Consider the following 19,188-nt stretch of genomic DNA (forward strand, 5'->3'; position numbering starts at 1 on the left):
TATATTTCTTATGGTGATCTGTGATCAGCGATCTTTGAGGTTACTATTGTGATTGTTTTGGGGAGGCCATGACCCATGCTATATAAGACAGTGTTCTTAATTGAGAAATGTTTTGTGTGTTCTGATTCCTCCATAAACAGGCCATCCCCCCATCTCTGTCCCTCTTATTGGGCCTCTCTATTCCCTGAGACACAACAGTATTGACATTAGACCAGTTAATAACCTTACAATGGCCTCTACTTGTTCATGTGGAAGGAAGCATCCCATGTCTCTCACTTCAAAGGCTAGAAATTATTAAGCTTAGTGAGGAAGGCATGTCAAAAGCAGAGATGGGCTGAAAGCCAGTCTCTTGTACCAACCAGTTAGCCAAGTTGTGAATGCAAAGGAAAAGTGCTTGAAGGAATTTAAAGTGCTATTCCAGTGAACAGACAAGTGATAAGGAAGTAAAACAGACATTGCTCTTTGGAGAAAGTTGTAGTAGTCTGGATAGAAGATCTATCCAACCACAACACTCCCTTAAAACAAAGCCTAATCTAGAGCAAGGTCCTAACTGTCTTCAATTCTGTGAAGATAAGAGAGGTGAGGAAGCTTCAGAAGAAAAGTGAAGCTAACAGAGGTTGGTTCGTCAACTTTTAGGAAAGAAACCAACCTCATAACATCAAAGTGCAAGATGAAGCAGCAGGAGTTGATGTAGAAGGTGCAGCAAATTATCCAAAATATCTAGCTAATTAATGAAGATAGCTACACTAAACAAAAAGATGTTCAATGTAGGTAAAACAGCTTTATATTGGAAGAAGACGTCATCATGGATTTTCATAGCTAGAGAGAAGTTTATGCCTAGGTTCAGACGCCAAAGGCAAGGTTGACTCTCTTGTCAGAGGCTAATTCAGCTTGTGACTGACTTGAAGCCAATGCTTATTTACCATTCTGAAATCCTAGGGCCCTTAAGAATTATGCTAAATCTACTTTGCCTGTGTTCTGTAAGTGGAACAACAAAGCCTGGGTGACAGCACTTGTTTACAACATAGTTTACTGAATATTTTAAGCCAATTGTTGAGGCCCACTGCTCAGGAAAAAAAAAAATTCCTTTTTAAAAATATTAGTGCTCACTGATGATGGGTATGGCTTTGATGTAGATGTACAATGAAAGTAATGTTTTTTATGTCTGCTGATAACAACAACCATTCTGCAGCCCATGGATCAAGAAGTAATATTTTGACTTTTAAGTCTTATTATTAAATAAATATATTTTGAAAGGATATAGCTGCCAAGGATAGTGATTCCACTAATGAATCTAGGCAAAATCAAACTTTTTGGAAAGAATTCACTATTTAGATGCTATTAAGAGCATTCATGGGCTTCCCTGGTGGCTCAGAGGTTAAAGCGTCTGCCTGCAATATGGGAGAGCTGGGTTCAATCCCTGGGTTGGGAAGATCCCCTGGAGAAGGAAATGGCAACCCACTCCAGTATTCTTGCCTGGAGAATTCCATGGACGGAGGAGCCTGGTGGGCTATAGTCCACGGGGTGGCAAAGAGTCGGACATGACTGTGTGACTTCACTTCAAGAGCATTTATGATTTTTAGAAAGAGGTTGAAATATGAAGAGTAACAGGATTTTCTAAGAAGTTGATTCTGGTCCTCATATCCCTCAAATCCCTCAAGGGATTTGAGACTTCCATGGAGGAAGTAGCCGTAGATGTAGTGAAAACAGCAAGAGAACCAAGATCAGAAGTGGAACCTGAAGATATGACTAAATCACCACAATTTAATGGTAAAACTTTAATGGGTGAGGAGTTTCTGCTTATGATGAGCAAAAAAGTGCTTTCTTGAGATGGAATCTACTCCCAGAAAAGATATTGTGAAGATTGTTGAAATGAAAACAAAGAATTTAATATTGCATAAACTTAGTTGATAAAGCAGCCACAGGGTTTGAGGAGACTGACTAATCTTTAAAGAAGTTCTACAATGGGCAAAATGCTGTCAAACAACATTGCATGGTGAAAAGGAATCATTCATGAAAGGAAGAGTCAATGGATGGGGCAAACTTCATTGTTGTCTTGTTTCAAGAAACTGCCACAACTACCCCAGACTTCAACAATCACCACCCTGATCAGTCAGTAGCCATCAGCATTGAGGCAAGATTCTCTACCAGCAAAAGACTACAATCTGCTAAAGGCTCAGAAAATGGCTAGCAATTTTTAATGATAAAAGTATTTTTAAATTAAGGTAATATACATTGTTTTCTTAGAGACATGATGCTTTTGCACACTCATTAGGCTACAGTATGGTACAAACATAAATTTTATATGCACTGGAAAACCAAAAAATTCCTGTGACTTAGCTTTTGCTTTATTATGGTCATCCGGAAGCAAACCTGCAGTATCTCTGAGGTATGCCTAGAGGTGAATTGAGGATGAAACAAACTTGAAAACTTCTAATAAGTGATTATGATAAAGTATCATTAGCATATATTGATATGGAAATACTGCAAGCTTAGACACTGGTTACTGATCCTAGAGTTGGCTTCTGAAGGAAATTTCTGTATCTGAAATTGAGCTTTGTATTCTTTTATTATTATTATTTTTAAGTTGAGCCTTTTAGACATATTCAAACTCAAAGAAAGATGTGAGAACTTGATATGAATATGATGATAAATTAATGAGCTTCATCTTGAATGGGAACTCTTGAAGCAGAGAAGAAACATGAGCATAAACTTTGGGCTAATTTTGATTGTCATGTAGGCTGGTGCATTTCTTTTTAATTTATTTCTAGTGACCAAGATAAAATTTGATTAAATTATCCAATTGAGAACTTGTTTTCCAGGGTGAAGTGAAATGAAGTGAAGTTGCTCAGTCGTGTCCAACTCTTTGCGACCCCATGGACTTAGCCTATCAGGCTCTTCCGTCCATGGGATTTTCCAGGCAAGAGTGCTGGAGTGGATTGCCATTTCCTTCTCCAGGGGATCTTCCCAACCCAGGAATCAAACCCGGGTCTCCCACATTGCAGGCAGACGCTTTACTGTCTGAGCCATCAGGGAAGCTGCAAGTATTTGCTACAAAATGAAATATCCACAGTACTGACATCTATCTTTATTTTTTATAATAGTGAGCATGTTAAATTACTCAGGAAGTTTGTTAACATGGAATATGTTGATCTATAACATTCTACTATCTCACAAGGCCATCTTGAAACCTACCAATTATTAAGCTTTTTGGTCATCAAATGGATAAAAATATAAATTCAATTAAAACTGCTCTTTTAGCTTTAGATATTTTAAGAGTTTATTTCTAGAATTCAAAGGAAATTTACAAATAGCTTACATGATCATATAATGTACTAATTATATAAATTAATAAGCTGAAACAATTCATAAAAGATGTATGCAGTGAAAGCATTTATTTCTTAACCAAGTCTTTAAAATACCCAACATTTCATTCCTTAGCCCTCAAGGCAGTGAGCAAATATTCTCACTCACAAATGAAAGACCATCTCTACATGAATTATTAAAAGGGCGAGAACAGGGCCTCTTACAAAGCTACAAGAGAAAAATCAAACAAAACCAACCTCATGAATTTTTTAGCAGAAGTTACCACCTGTGGATAATAAAGTATAGCCAGAGAAGAATCTAGCATTCCTCACAAATACTTAAATCTCTTTAACCATTTAAAGGCTTTATTTCCATTAGTTGCTTTACTGCACTTAGAATTACTGGGATTTTGATGTACATATATGCAATACACAGACATATAGTTCTCATTTAAGAAGTATTAGCCTGACTCATGGAAGAGTTATGAATGATTGCCTCTATATGTATTTGTATTTGTTTCAATAATAAGTTAACAAAAAGGGTAAAATTATACAATTGAATCTTTGGGCTTTTCTATGTTCAAATTCAGATAATAAGAATATTTATAACAACATTTAAAGTTCAGAAACATAGAGTAAAGAACATACTAGAATTCAACAGGTTTGATAATCCCACAAGTTATTGACAAGACAAAGACTGAGAAACAAATTCACTGTTTTCAATTCATTAAATATCATAAAATAATTTTTAGTTATTGTGACTCTAATGTAGAAGTATACATTGTGTCCTGCATCTTTTAGTAAAACACTTATGTTTACACATATGAATTCAGAAAATTAAATGAGTATTTTTCTTGTAACGACTCAGATATATTTTTATCAGACTGGCATAATATTTTCAAATTATCTAAGAAAAAAATATAAGTAAGTATACATCAGTTCAGTTCAGTCGCTCAGTCATGTCCGACTCTTTGCAACCCCATGAATCGCAGCATGCCAGGCCTGCCTATCCATCACCAACTCCTGGAGTTTACCCAAACTCATGTCCATCAAGTCGGTGATGCCATCCAGCCATCTCCTCCTCTGTCATCCCCTTCTCTTCCTGCCCCCAATCCCTCCCAGCATCAGGGTCTTTTCCAATGAATCAACTCTTCGCATGAGGTGGCCAAAGTATTGGAGTTTTCAGCTTCAACATCAGTCCCTCCAATGAACACCCAGGACTGGTCTCATTTCGGATGGACTGGTTGGATCTCCTTGCAGTCCAAGGGACTCTCAGGAGTCTTGTCCTACACCACAGTTCAAAAGCATTAATTCTTTGGCACTCAGCTTTCTTCACAGTCCAACTCTCACTTCCATACATGACCACTGGAAAAACCATAGCCTTGACTAGATGGACCTTTGTTGGCAAAGTAATGTCTCTGCTTTTGAATATACTATCTAGGTTGGTCATAACTTTCCTTCCAAGGAGTAAGCGTCTTTTAATTTCATGGCTGCAATCACCATCTGCAGTGATTTTGGAGCTCAAAAAAATAAAGTCTGACACTGTTTCCCCATCTATTTCCCATGAAGTGATGGGATCAGATGCCATGATCTTAGTTTTCTGAATGTTGAGCTTTAAGACAACTCTTTCACTCTCCTCTTTCACTTTCATCAAGAGGCTCTTTAGTTCCTCTTCACCTTCTGTCGTAAGGGTGGTGCCATCTGCATATCTGAGGTTATTGATATTTCTCCTGGCAATCTTGATTCCAGCTTGTGTTTCTTCCAGCCCAGCACTTCTCATGATGTTCTCTGCATATAAGTTAAATAAGCAGGGTGACAATATACAGCCTTGACGAACTCCTTTTCCTATTTGGAACCAGTCTGTTGTTCCATGTCCAGTTCTAACTGTTGCTTCCTGACCTGCATATAGGTTTCTCAAGAGGCAGGTCAGGTGGTCTGGTATTCCCATCTTTTTCAGAATTTTCCACAGTTTATTGTGATCCACACAGTCAAAGGCTTTGGCATAGTCAATAAAGCAGAAATAGATGTTTTTCTGGAACTCTCTTGCTTTTTCAATGATCCAGCAGATGTTGGCAATTTGATCTCTGGTTTCTCTGCCTTTTCTTAAACCAGCTTGAACATCTGAAAGTTCATGGTTCACGGTTATAATTTATTAATAAGTTCTGTTAAATATTCAGGCTTGAATATCATATTTTGTGAGGAGAAAAATAAATATCATAGGTTAAACACTTATCAACCTTTCTTATTGAGAAAAGAACAAGGGAAATGTCTTTTTCCAACCACTGAAAAGCTTATGAAGTTGTTTAGATGATGTGAAATTTGACTTGACTATATTTTGGCTTCTAGCACTGTGTGTTCTAACACATTTCTGGAACTATAAAAATACAACTCATCAGTATCATCAAGAAATAATCAAAATCTAAGATTGAAAAAACATTGAGTTAAAGTAAGAAATGAGATTAAACAACTCACTTAGTATAAGGCATTTGAGTTCAGTTCAGTTCAGTCGCTCAGTCGTGTCTGACTCCTTGTGACCACATGAATTACAGCACGCCAGGCCTCCCTGTCCATCACCAACTCCCGGAGTTCACTCAGACTCACATCCATCGAGTCAGTGATGCCATCCAGCCATCTCATCCTCTGTCATCCCCTTCTCCTCCTGCCCCCAATCCCTCCCAGCATCAGAGTCTTTTCCAATGAGTCAACTCTTCACATGAGGTGGCCAAAGTACTGGAGTTTCAGCTTTAGCATCATTCCTTCCAAAGAACAGCCAGGGCTGATCTCCTTCAGAATGGACTGGTTGAGTGAATGTAAAAGGAACAATGCCTGTAAATCCTTGTACTGAAATTCATAATAAAGTATACCGCCACCACCACAAAAACACAAAGTATCTTAGATGTTAGGACAGAAATATTATGTTAATCATAAATTATATGGCATTAAACATATCACATAACACATAGATTTCAGTTAAAAAATGCTACTTAGATTAAAATTGATAGATTTAAATTTTTTCAGAAATAGTAAAGGATTAAAATGACTGAGTTAGAAAGCTTTCAACTTAAACAGTTTTTAAAAAACAAAAATATGAATGGAGAGCAAAGAGAAGAGAATTCCTAATAAATCTTAGGACTGGTGTTATAACATACCAATAAACTAAGGAAATCCCAATCAGGGCCAAACAAAAGAAAGATGAACACACACACTATCAAGATGGAGACAAGAGATGAGAAACAATGAGACAAAGGGGAACAAAAGTGGCCATAGGTCTATTCATAGAAGAGCATGGAGGGCATGACACTGCTATAGAAAATTAATGTAAATATATTGGGGAATATTTAAATAGATGATTCTCTACCTAATTGATTCAAGAAAGAGTATATTTGGAAAGAAACCTGGAAATTGAAAAAACCTATTTTACTTAATCAGATCAGATCAGATCAGTTTCTCAGTTGTGTCCGACTCTTTGCGACCCCATGAATCGCAGCACAGCAGGCCTCCCTGTCCATCACCAACTCCCAGATTTTACTTAATAGACAAATGCAATTGAGTTGTAAAAATCTAAATATCAGTAATAAACCCCTTTTAAGGAAATATAATGGAAATAAAGACCTACAGGATCTTCTAGAAATAACACCAAAAAAAAGATGTCCTTTTCACTACAGGGGACTGGAATGAAAGAGTAGGAAGTCAAGAGATACCTGGAGTAACAGGCAAATTTGGCCTTAGAGTACAAAATGAAGAGGGGCAAAGGCTAACAGAATTTTGCAAAGAGAATGTACTGATCATAGAAAACACCCTCTTCCAACAACACAAGAGAAGACTCTACACATGGATCTCACCAGATGGTCAATACTGAAATCAGATTGATTATTTTCTTTGCAGCCAAATATGGAGATGCTCTATACAGTCAGCAAAAACAAGACCAGAAGCTGACTGTGGCTCAGATCATGAACTCCTTATTCAGACTTAAATTGAAAAAAGTAGGGAAAACCACTAGACCATCCAGGTATGACCTAAGTCAAATCCCTTATGATTATACAGTGGAAGTGACAAATAGATTCAAGGGATTAGATCTTATAGAGAGTCTGAAAAGCTATGGATGGAGGTTCATGACAGTGTATAGGAGGCAGAGATCAAGATCCTCTCCAAGAAAAAGAAATGAAAAGGCAAAATGGTTGTCTGAGGAGGCCTTAAAAATAGCTGAGAAAAGAAGAGAAGTAAAAGGCAAAGGAGAAAAGGAAAGATATACCCATTTGAATGCAGAGTTCCAAAGAATAGCAAGGAGAGATAACAAAGCCTTCCTCAGTACCAATGCAGAAAAATAGAGGAAAACAATAGAATGGGAAAGACTAGAGAGCTCTTCAAGAAAATAAGAGATACCAAGGGAACATTTCATGCAAAGATGGGCAAAATAAAGGACGCGGTATGGACCTAACAGAAGCAGAAGATAAGAAGAGGTGGCAAGAATACACAGAACCATACAAAAACCGTCTTCGTGACCCAGATAACCACGATGGTGTGATCATTCACCCAGAGCCAGATATCCTAGAATGTGAAGTCAAGTGGGCCTTTGGAAGCATCACTACAAATAATACTAGTGGAGAGGATGGAATTCCAGTTAGTTATTTCAAATCCTAAATGATGATGCTGTGAAAGTGCTGCACTCAATATGTCAGCAAATTTAGAAAACTCAGCAGTGGCCACAGGACTGGAAAAGGTCAGTTTTCATTCCAATCCCAAAGAAAGGCAATGCCAAAGAATATTCAAACTACTGCACAGTTGCACTCATCTCACATGCTAGCAAAGCAATGTTCAAAATTCTCCAGCCAGGCTTCAACAATACATGAACCGTGAACTTCCAGATACTCATGCTGGATTTAGAAAAGGCAAAGGAGCCAGAGATCAAGTTGCCAACATCCATTGGATCATCAAAAAAGCAAGAGAGTTCCAGAAAGACATCTATTTCTGCTTTTTTAAGTATACCAAAGCCTTTAACTGTGTGGATCACAACAAACTGTGGAAAATTCTTCAAGAGATGGAAATACCATACCACCTGACCTGCCTCCTGAGAAACCTGTATGCAAGTCAAGAAGCAATAGTTAGAACTGAACATGGAACACGACTGGTTTAAAATAGGAAAAGGAGTACGTCAAGACTGTATATTGTTGCTCTGCTTATTTAACTTATATGCAGAGTACATCAGGTGAAATGCCGAGTTGGATGAAGCATAACCTGGAATCAAGATTGCCAGGAAAAATATCAATAACCTCAGATACACAGATGACACCATCCTTATGGCAAAAAGTGAAGAAGAACTAAAGCACCTCTTGATGAAAGTGAAAGAGGAGAGTGAAAAAATTGGCTTAAAACTCAACATTCAGAAAATGAAGATCATGGCACCTGGTCCCATCACTTCATGGCAAATAGATGGAAAAACAGTGGAAACAGTGAGAGACTTTACTTTTTGGGGGCCCAAAAATAACTTCAGATGGTGACTGCAGCCATGAAATTAAAAGACACTTGGTGCTTGGCAGAAAAGCTATTAAACCTAGACAGCATATTGAAAAGCAGAGGCATTATTTGCCAACAAATGTCTGTCTAATTAAAGCTATGGTTTTTCCAGTAGTCATGTATAGATATGAGAGTTGGACCATAAAAAAGCTGAGCAGCAAAGAATTGATGTTTTTGAACTGTGGGTATGGAGAAATTAAATAAGTAGGGTGACAATATACAGCCTTGACGTACTCCTTTTCCTATTTGGAACCAGTCTGTTGTTCCATGTCCAGTTCTAACTATTGCTTGATGACCTACATATAGGTTTCTCAAGAGGCAGGTCAGGTGGTCTGGCATTCCCATCTCTTGAAGAATTTTCCACAGTTTATTGTGATCCACACAGTCAAAGGCTTTGGCATAGTCAATAAAGCAGAAAGAGATGTTTTTCTGGAACTTTCTTGCTTTTTCGATGATCCAGTGGACGTTGGCAATTTGATCTCTGGTTCCTCTGCCTTTTCTAAAACCAGCTTGAACATCTGGAAGTTCATGGTTCACGTATTGTTGAAGCCTGGCTTGGAGAATTTTGAGCATTACTTTACTAGCATGTGTGATGAGTGCAATTGTGTGGTAGTTTGAATATTCTTTGGCATTGCCTTTCTTTGGGGTTGAAATGAAAACTGACCTTTTCCAGTCCTGTGGCCACTGCTGAGTTTTCCAAATTTGCTGGTATATTGAGTGCAGCACTTTCAAAGCATCATCTTTCAGGATTTGAAATAGCTCAACTGGAATTCCATCACCTCCACTAGCTTTGTTCGTTGTGATGCTTCCTAAGGCCCACTTGACTTCACATTCCAGGATGTCTGGCTCTAGGTGAGTGATCACACCATCATGATTATCTGGGTCGTGAAGATCTTTTTTGTATGGTTCTTCTGTATATTCTTGCCACTTCTTCTTAATATCTTCTGCTTCTGTTAGGTCCATACCATTTCTGTCCTTTATCGAGCCCATCTTTGCATGAAGTGTTCCCTTTGTATCTCTAATTTTCTTGAAGAGATCTCTAGTCTTTCCCATTCTGTTGTTTTCCTCTATTTCTTTGCACTGATCACTGAGGAAGGCTTTCTTATCTCTCCTTGCTATTCTTTGGAACTCTGCATTCAAATGGGTATATCTTTCTTTTTCTCCTTTCCTTTTTGCTTCCCTTCTTTTCACAGATATTTGTAAGCCCTCCTCAGACAGGCATTTTGCCTTTTTTGGATTTCTTTTTCTTGGGGATGGTCTTGATTCCTGTCTCTTATACAATGTCATGAACCTCCATCTATAGTTCATCAGGCACTCTATAAGATCTAATCCCTTGCATCTATTTGTCATTTCCACTGGATTTGATTTAGGTCATACCTGGATGGTCTAGTGGTTTTCTCCACTTTCGTCAATTTCAATCTGAATTTGGCAATAAAGAGTTCATGATCTGAGCCACAAGATCACGGGGATCTCAAGCTCCTGGTCTTGTTTTTGCTGACTGTATAGAGCTTCTCCATCTTTGGCTGCAAAGAATATAATCAATGTGATTTCGGTGTTGACCCTCTGGTGATGTCCATGTATAGAGTCTTCTCTTTTGTTGTTGGAAGAGGGTGTTTGCTATGACCAGTACATACTCTTGGCAGAACTCTATTAGTCTTTGCCCTGCTTCATTCTATACTCCAAGGCCAAATTTGCCTGTTACTCCAGGTGTTTCTTGATTTCCTACTTTTGCATTCCAGTCCCCTATAATGAAAAGGACATCTTTTTTGGGTGTTAGTTCTAGAAGGTCTTGTAGGTCTTCATATAACTGTTCAACTTCAGCTTCTTCTGCAATACTGGTTGGGGCATAGACCTGGATTACCATGATATTGAATGGTTTGCCTTGGAAACGAAGAGAGATCATTCTGTCGTTTTTGAGATTGCAGTCAAGTCCTGCATTTCGAACTCTTTTGTTAACTATGATGGCTACTCAATTTCTTCTAAGGGATTCCTCCCCACAGTAGTAGATATAATGGTCATCTGAGTTAAATTGTATATTGTCACCCTACTTATTTAACTTATATGCAGAGTACATCATGAGAAACGCTGGGCTGGAGGAAGCACAAGCCGGAATCAAGATTGCTGGGAGAAATATCAATAACCTCAGGTATGCAGATGACACCACCCTTATGGCAGAAAGTGAAGAAGAACTAAAGAGCCTCTTGATGAAAGTGAAAGAGGAAAGTGAAAAAGTTGGCTTAAAGCTCAACATTCAGAAAACTCAGATCATGGCATCCGGTCCCATCACTTCATGGGAAATAGATGGGGAAACAGTGGAAACAGTGGCTGACTTTATTTGGGAGGGCTCCAAAATTACTTCAGATGGTGACTGAAGCCATGAAATTAAAAGATGCTTACTCCTTGGAAGGAAAGTTGTGATCAACCTAGACAGCCTATTAAAAAGCAGAGACATTACTTTGCCAACAAAGGTCCATCTAGTCAAGGCTATGGTTTTTCCAGTGGTCATGTATGGAAGTGAGAGTTGGACTGTGAAGAAAGCTGAGCACCGAAGAATTGATGCTTTTGAACTGTGGTGCTGGAGAAGACTCTTGCAAGTCCCTTAGACTGCCAGGAGATCTACCAGTCCATCCTAAAGGAGATCAGTCCTGGGTGTTCATTGGAAGGACTGATGCTGAAGGTGAAACTCCAATACTTTGACCACCCAGTATGAAGTACTCACTTATTTGAAAAGACCCTGATGCGGGAAATATTGAAGATGGGAATAGAAGGGACGATAGAGGATGAGATGTTTTGATGGCATCACCGACTCGATGGACATGAGTTTGAGTAAGGAGTTGAACACGACTGAGTGACTGACCCTAACTTGATGGAAAACTGCCCTTCATAGTATCAATAAAAATATTTTTAATTAATAATCAACATAAGGTATGAAAGTTTGTATAACATATGAAAATTTCTGTGAAACATAAAAAGGTTTTAAATAAATAGAAAAAATACTGTGTTTTTGCTTGGAGAGACTGATACTTATTTTATTCTCTTCAAATTGATACTGATATCTAATGTAATAGGGTAAGACTGTAGAGAACTTGAGCAAATGACACTGAAGTTTATTTTGAAAACTGGGTAATTTTATGAAAGTTAAAAGATGAGTTATTCCATCAAATATTTAAAATGTACTGTTAAGCTACAAATAACCTAATAACATGAAACTCATGAATGAAAATAAAGAACTATAATTAAAAAGCCATATATGAAACAATCAAAAGTTTTGGAAACTAGAATAAGAATTGAGTTTATTGAATGTGGTATTTCACAAAGTAGAAAACTATCCAATTAACTATACTGAAACAAGTTACCATTTTGGAAAAGTTAATCAAAACTAATCCCAATTAGAGCAAAAAATTTTTAATTAAAAACATATAAACTTTCTCTAGGTTAAAAACATGAAAAAAAGCTAAAAGAAATGGACATTTTAGAAAAAACATTTGCAACAGACATACTGTGCTATTAATCATCTTAACATTCAGCAAGTCTTAGGTAAACCATTCTAAACTATGTCCAACATTCCAATAGAAAAATGGCCCAGGAACTTGGATAGGCAGTTTTCAAAAGAAATAACACACGTGTTGAAAAACATGAAAAACTGGGGTGATCGTTGCTGTCTTTGCATGCCTGCGTATTTTCACTGTGGAGTTGCATCCTCCACTGCATACGATTCTGGTGGGACCAGCAACAGTGAACAGTGTACTCCTGACCACAGTGTGTATCACGTGACCTATGCTACTCTAACAGGACTCTTCCCCAGGAACTGTTATCCTAAACAGAGGCATGAAAGGATGCAAAGTAATTAATGCTAAATCATTTGAAGGCAGCACCACAGAAGAGAAGGTTCACAGTTCCATGCTATTTTTCCATCTCACAGTCCATGAGCTACTCAGTGTCCTTCCAGTTAACGCCCTTCTTTCCTTACTTAAAGTACTCAGAATCTGTTTCTTTAGATCAAAGAATTCTTAGTGAAACAAATTGTTGAGTCTCACTCATGATCAAAGAAATACAAAATAAAACAACTATCACCTTTTGTCCAAGTATTTAATAAATATCAAAACAAATGGTAATAGGTAAAAGGTTTTATGGGTGGGAAAAAACGATAAGATTATAGATACAGTTAATTTTTTTTAATATTTTGTGATTTAAAAAAAACGGATGATAAAAAGAATATTAAGTGGAAAAAGAGAGAATTTGGTTTCTAAGCTCACTTTTCAGACTGAACACTATTTTGACCATTAATTTTACTAAGCTAACAGGCTTCCCTGGTGGCTCAGTGGTAAAGAATTCACCCGACAAGGCAGGTGACACAGGTCCAATCCCTGGGTCAGGAAGATCCCCTAGAGTAGCAAATGGCAACCCATTCCAGTATTCTTGCCTGGGAAAATCCCATGGACAGAGGAGCCTGGTGGGCTATAGTCCTTAGGGTCACAAAATAACAACAGCATAATACTAATATTTTTTAAAGCCTGACAAAGATAATGTATTAGGTCCCCACAGGGAAGAGATGCAGATAAAGTTTAGGTAATTTGAGATTTACAAAAATGTAAGTGGAGTTCTGGGGAATCAACAGGCAATTGTGTAGGACCCTAGACTAGCAACAGCTAGACCCATTGCCTTCTGGGCCTGAAACGGCAGTATAGGGAGGGTCACAGAAATGTGAGAACAGCTGTTTGGATCTGTGGCCTCCAATAAAGTTTTCAAATACTAAGGAAATGGCAACCCACTCCAGTATTCTTGCCTGGAGTATCCTATGGACAGAGGAGCCTGGTGGGCTATAGTCCATGGAGTTCTAAAGAGTCCAACAAGACTAAGCATAGCACAGCTCAGACACTAAAATGCTTTGGAAAACAAAGACGAATATAAGGTGCCAGACTTAGATGAGATGGACTGAGGGTTGTTTAGAAAACCTAAAACATGAAATTAAATGTATTCATCATTAAAATTAGTTCACCATTTCTGAGGGTATTATTTTCTGAAACCTATATATATAATTATATGTATATATATATATAATTTTATTTTTATATATTACATATAAAAATTTTTCAAGTAAAAAATATGTAAAATTTAGAAGATGTGTTTGAGGGGAGAAAAGTATAAGCAAAGCCCAAGAACAGTTCTGATTCTAATTTTGTGTTCTGGACAAAAATGATTATAAGGCATACCTTGTTGTTTCTTTATGTACGTATGTATGTATTTGGCTGCACCGGGTCTTAATTGTAGCACGCAGGAGCTTCAGTTGCAGCATGTGAATTCTTGGTTGTGGCATGTAGGATCTTGTTTCCTGACCAGGAATTGAACCTGGGTCCTCTGGATTGGGAGCTCAGAGTCTTAGCCACTGGACCACCAGGGAAGTCCCCATAAGTACTGTGTCATAGAGTTTCAGCCTCCCATTTTCTCAATCAATAAAGGCTAACAAGAGGGTCATATCTGAGCTAGGACTGTAAGGTGAGACTCAATCAGTACATTAAAAAAGTAAGTCCAGTAGTATACTGGAGCTGACTAGTACTGGTTCATGAGAAATAACTATTAAACTTTTAGGAATTTTGCGAACTGGTTGTTAAACACAGTCTGTGTTAAAGATTAAATTATATAAAATAGTAGCTAAATTAAGACAGGTAATAAATATTAGAAACTCATCACTTCCTAATTATTACGTTATGTTTTTCAATTATCTACACTCTTGAGGTTATTTCCCCAGCTAATGAATCTATATGATAGAAATACTATATAATGGTGCTATTGATTTCCTTACCAGCTTTACATTTAATGATATCAAATTGGTAACTTTAAATCAGCTATGGGAAATTTGCAACCTTTAAAATTAGATGGTTTTGTTTTTTAGAATCAGTTATTGAGTGTTAACCAGCATACCAATGAAAAAAATGAATAATGGATTGGGAAAATAAAAACATGAATATTCTAAGCAAAAAGGCCTGCATAAATAATGATGAAGAAGGCAACGTAGTGGTGGAAATATCAGTAAGAATAGCATCAGTGTGGTAGTGATAGAGGGCTTCACTGATGGCTCAGATGCAAAGAACCTGCCCGCAATGCGGGAGACCTGGATTGGAAAGATCCCCAGAGGAGGGCATGGCAACCCACTCCAGTATTCTTGCCTGGAGAGTCCCCACAGACAGAGGAGCCTGGCGGCTACAGTCCACAAGGTCTCAAAGAGTCAGACGTGACTGAAGCTACTTAGCACACACACAGTAGTGATAGAGGAGGTAATGGGAGTGGTGTCGTGATGATCGGTAGTGGTGGTAGTACCTGTAAAATAATTTTTTATTAATAGCTAAGACTCTGTTAGATGCAGAGTCTCATTTAATCCTCATAAAAACCCCACAAGGCAGATAATGATATAATTTCCATTTTTCCAATGAAGAGACTAAGGCCTGGAGATGCTAAAGAACTTGCCTATGGGCTCACAGTAGCAGAGCTGAGCTATAATCCTAGGGATGTCAGACCACATAGTTTAAACTCTTAATCACCACATACTGTGTCTTTGGTATGGTATATTAAAACATCAATTTTGGGGTGGGAAATGATGATAAATTGACTGGAGAGGTTAGCAGGAGTCAGAACATAAAGTATTTGCAACAAAATCATAGTAATCTTTCCAAGAGTCCATTACATGGTGAGTAATAAACATAGAACTTAATACACTTCACCCCAGGACTCCTCACAATTAGCAGTTAACAGCCACTCTTCACTATTTTAGCAGGACATTATTGTTTTGATAAAAATGCACATATTCATTATATTGAAATACAAAATAAGAAACCTTAAAATATACAAAGATTCAACCGTGAAAAAATTATCATTAATATATGAACATCATTCTACACATCAATAAACACATACATACAAATAGTAGATGTATATATAGATAGATACAGGTGTGATTTTGTGGGATGACATTCTTAGTCTATATTATTTTTAAATTTTTTATTCCTTTTTTATTTATTGGCTGTGCTGTGTCTTCGTTGCTGTGCAGGCTTTTCTCTAGTTGCGGTGAACAGGAGCTACCCTCTAGTTACCATGCATGGGCTTCTCACTGCTGCGGCTTCTCCTGTTGCTGAACACGGGCTCCAGGGCATGCAGACTTCAGTAGCTGCCATGTGAGGGCTCAGGAGTTATGGTTCTCAGGCTCTAGAGCACAGACTCAAAAGTTGTGGCACACAGGCTTCATTGTTCCATAGCATATGGGATCTTCCCAGACCAGGGATCAAACCAGTGTCTCCTTCATTGGCAAGGAGATTCTTTACTGCTGAGCCACCCAGAAAGCCCTCTGAGTCTTTATTCTTAATGAACTTTTAAGTTTAAAATATTTCTATTTTTAAAAGTTACAAAGGTAGTACAGTGTTTTCATACACCTCACACCACCCAGATGGTTTCACTGGTGAATTCTACCAATTCTCAAAATTCAAGAAAGAAATAATACCAGTGGTTCACAAACTTTTCCAGAAAATGGTAGCAGAGGGAACACTTCTTAACTCATCTGTTAAGGCCAGTATTACCCTAGTAATAGAAACAGACTACACAGAAAAGAAAAACTATAGACCAATATCTCTCATGAATATAAGTGGAAAAGTCTTTGATAAATTCTAGCTAACTGAATCAACAATACTGGCAAATCCATGATGTATAATAAGAATTTTATATCATAACCAAATGAGATTTATTTCAAGTATATAAGGCTGGTAAAACACTTAAAATGCAATCTATCATATTAACAGATAAAGAAGAAAAAAATCATGATCACATCAGTTGACAAAGAAAAGCACATTTGACAAAATTCAATGCTCAGTTCTCTAGTGAATCTGAGAAAAGTCATTAATTTTCAGTTTCTCTAGCTTTTTCTTATAGTAGAGACAGTGGTAACTACTTTTAAGTGCTTTACATGTCAAAATGAAACTGAAAGTTCTGCACTCATTTTTAAATAAAAGCATCAATTCTAACTTTAAACAAAGTTAAAAGTAAAGGAGTATATATCATGAGATATATTAGTCTCTAAAAGCTACTTCTAAGGTTAAGAAAAAGATGCTGAAAAACATTAAGAAATTTGAGTCATTTGTTACATTTTTTTTGATGTTTAGACAGTTTGACTGAAAGATAAGAAAATTAGTATTCTAATTATCCGTTGTTCTGTAACTGTCCGTTCTAATTTTTGTCACTTATAATAAATATTGTTTTTATAAATATATTGCTTATAATATGTCCATTGCTATTTCTGTAACTATTTAGCTTCCATTTTACATAAAACAAACACAATAGGCACAGACATTTTACCATGCCTTTTTCTCTTCTTATATCTTTATTTTGATTCATTTCTTTATCACCTGGATTTGGTATTAGTCTTAAATGGTAGCTTTTGTTTGTTTTAAAGCAGGCTTCATATATATGTTATTTGAATTGTCTCATTTCTTAAAAAATCAAGTTTAATAATTTAATAGTCATAATCTTACTTTTGCATGGACAGTCACAAAAGCTGCTATTGCTGCTGCTAAGTTGCTTCAGTCATGTCCGACTCTGTGCGACCCCATAGACGGCAGCCCACCAGGCTCCCCCATCCCTGGGATTCTCCAGGCAAGAACACTGGAGTGGGTTGCCATTTCCTTCTCCAATGCATGAAAGTGAAAAGTGACAGTGAAGTCGCTCAGTCATGTCCGACTCTTAGCGACTCCATGGACTGCAGCCCACCAGGCTCCTCCGTCCATGGGACTTTCTAGCAAGAGTACTGGAGTGGGGTGCCATTATGAGACCAACAATAAAAATAGCTTTAAAAACCCCACAGAGTCCAATATTGTAAACTTCATGAAAATGAGGATTTTTGTTTCATACCTGATGCACACAAGCCTGCCAATAGTGTCTGGCACATACTAGGTGTTCAGTATTTATTAAATGAATAAATCTGTTTCAAGCTCTAAAAGGAAATTTATGATTTTGTTGCCTATAATAAAAAGGGTACAAAAGTTGAACCACTTATCCCAAATAGAAAAAAGAAAAAAGAGAGCTAAGGAAAGAAGTAAAAAAGAAACAAATAAGAGAAGATGAAATAGACTTGTCATTAGAAAATGGAAAAAGTAGTGATGTTGATTACAAAAAAAAATGGATCCAGGGACATTAAGTCGCTCGCTCAGTTGTGTCTGACTCTTCGCAACCCCATGGACTGTAGCCCACCAGACTCCTCCGTCCATGGGATTCTCCAGGCAAGAATACTGGAGTGGGTTGCCATTTCCTTCTCCAAGGACATTATACCCTGCCATATTGGAAAAGAACGCCAATGAAAGAGGCATAGAGGATAAAGCTAGTCTGTATTTGGATCTAGAGGCTTCTAGTTTACTAATAGAGCGCAACAATCATTAATTCATATGTGCCTGTTTGGGTATAATTTAAGGAGTAGGAAAAGAAACCAGGAAGGAATATAGTTTTAAAGTAGTAAGGTAAATCCATTGATTTCAGGGGCACACAGTATAATTCATGGAATTTTTCTCTGAAAGATACAACCAGTCAACAGACTTGATCAGTCTAAGGACCAAGGTCTTCCTTTTTGTACAGTATCCTTCTAAATATTTTTTTAATAGACTTCTATATCTGAATGTTGGCAAACTTAACAAGCTTAGCATTTCAGAATTTCTCAATTAGGCAAAAGCAGAAGCTTCAGAAAGTTGTATCGATCTTCAAAGAGTAACAAATTAAAAAGCATAAAATCTGGGGAAATTATGATAAATCTGAATATAATATGTATTTTTTGGTGGATTGGGCATTCAATAAATATTTGTTACAGAATGATTTAAGTTTTATGGTATTAAAGTCCTAAAAGATTTAATTATGTGTGGTTTGAGTCAAATGATGTCATTCACATACAAGTGTATTCCCTTGAAGGTTGTTGCATTTTCTCCTGTATCTTCATTATTTTGACTATTGTGTTATGAGACTCTGAGTCCTATTAAATCTTCTGGAGAATACTGAATTGTTTTGTCTTAGCAAGCAATTAGTGTGGTTATGTTGAAGCTGTGAGTCTTGACCTGCTTTTTGTGGGCTGTGCTTTCAGTATCATTTTAGTCTTCAGAGTCCACAGCGCTGTTCTGGTTGACTTCTGTGCATCACTAGGGGCCAGTCTGGAACCTGGAGGGTGGTCCATACTGTAAATTCTCAAAGCATTTGCTGTGCTCACTCTGGTCAGTTCTATACATATTAAGTATGGGAATTAACCTCTGGTGGCTCAGATGGTAAGAATTTGCCTGCAATGTAGGAGACCCGGGTTTGATACCCGGGTTGGGTCGGGTCGGGAAGATCCCCTGGAGAAGGGCATGGC

General features: G+C 37.4%; 1 non-coding gene across 1 annotated transcript; it reads right to left on the reverse strand.

Annotated features, from left to right (window-relative positions):
* Positions 1-14,147: 14,147 nt before the first annotated feature.
* Positions 14,148-14,220, reverse strand: TRNAG-CCC (transfer RNA glycine (anticodon CCC)). The gene has a single exon. It is a non-coding gene; the product is annotated as a tRNA-Gly (tRNA).
* Positions 14,221-19,188: the final 4,968 nt, after the last annotated feature.

Source organism: Bos mutus, chromosome 1 (genome assembly GCF_027580195.1).
Source record: "Bos mutus isolate GX-2022 chromosome 1, NWIPB_WYAK_1.1, whole genome shotgun sequence".
Classification (NCBI taxonomy): domain Eukaryota; kingdom Metazoa; phylum Chordata; class Mammalia; order Artiodactyla; family Bovidae; genus Bos; species Bos mutus.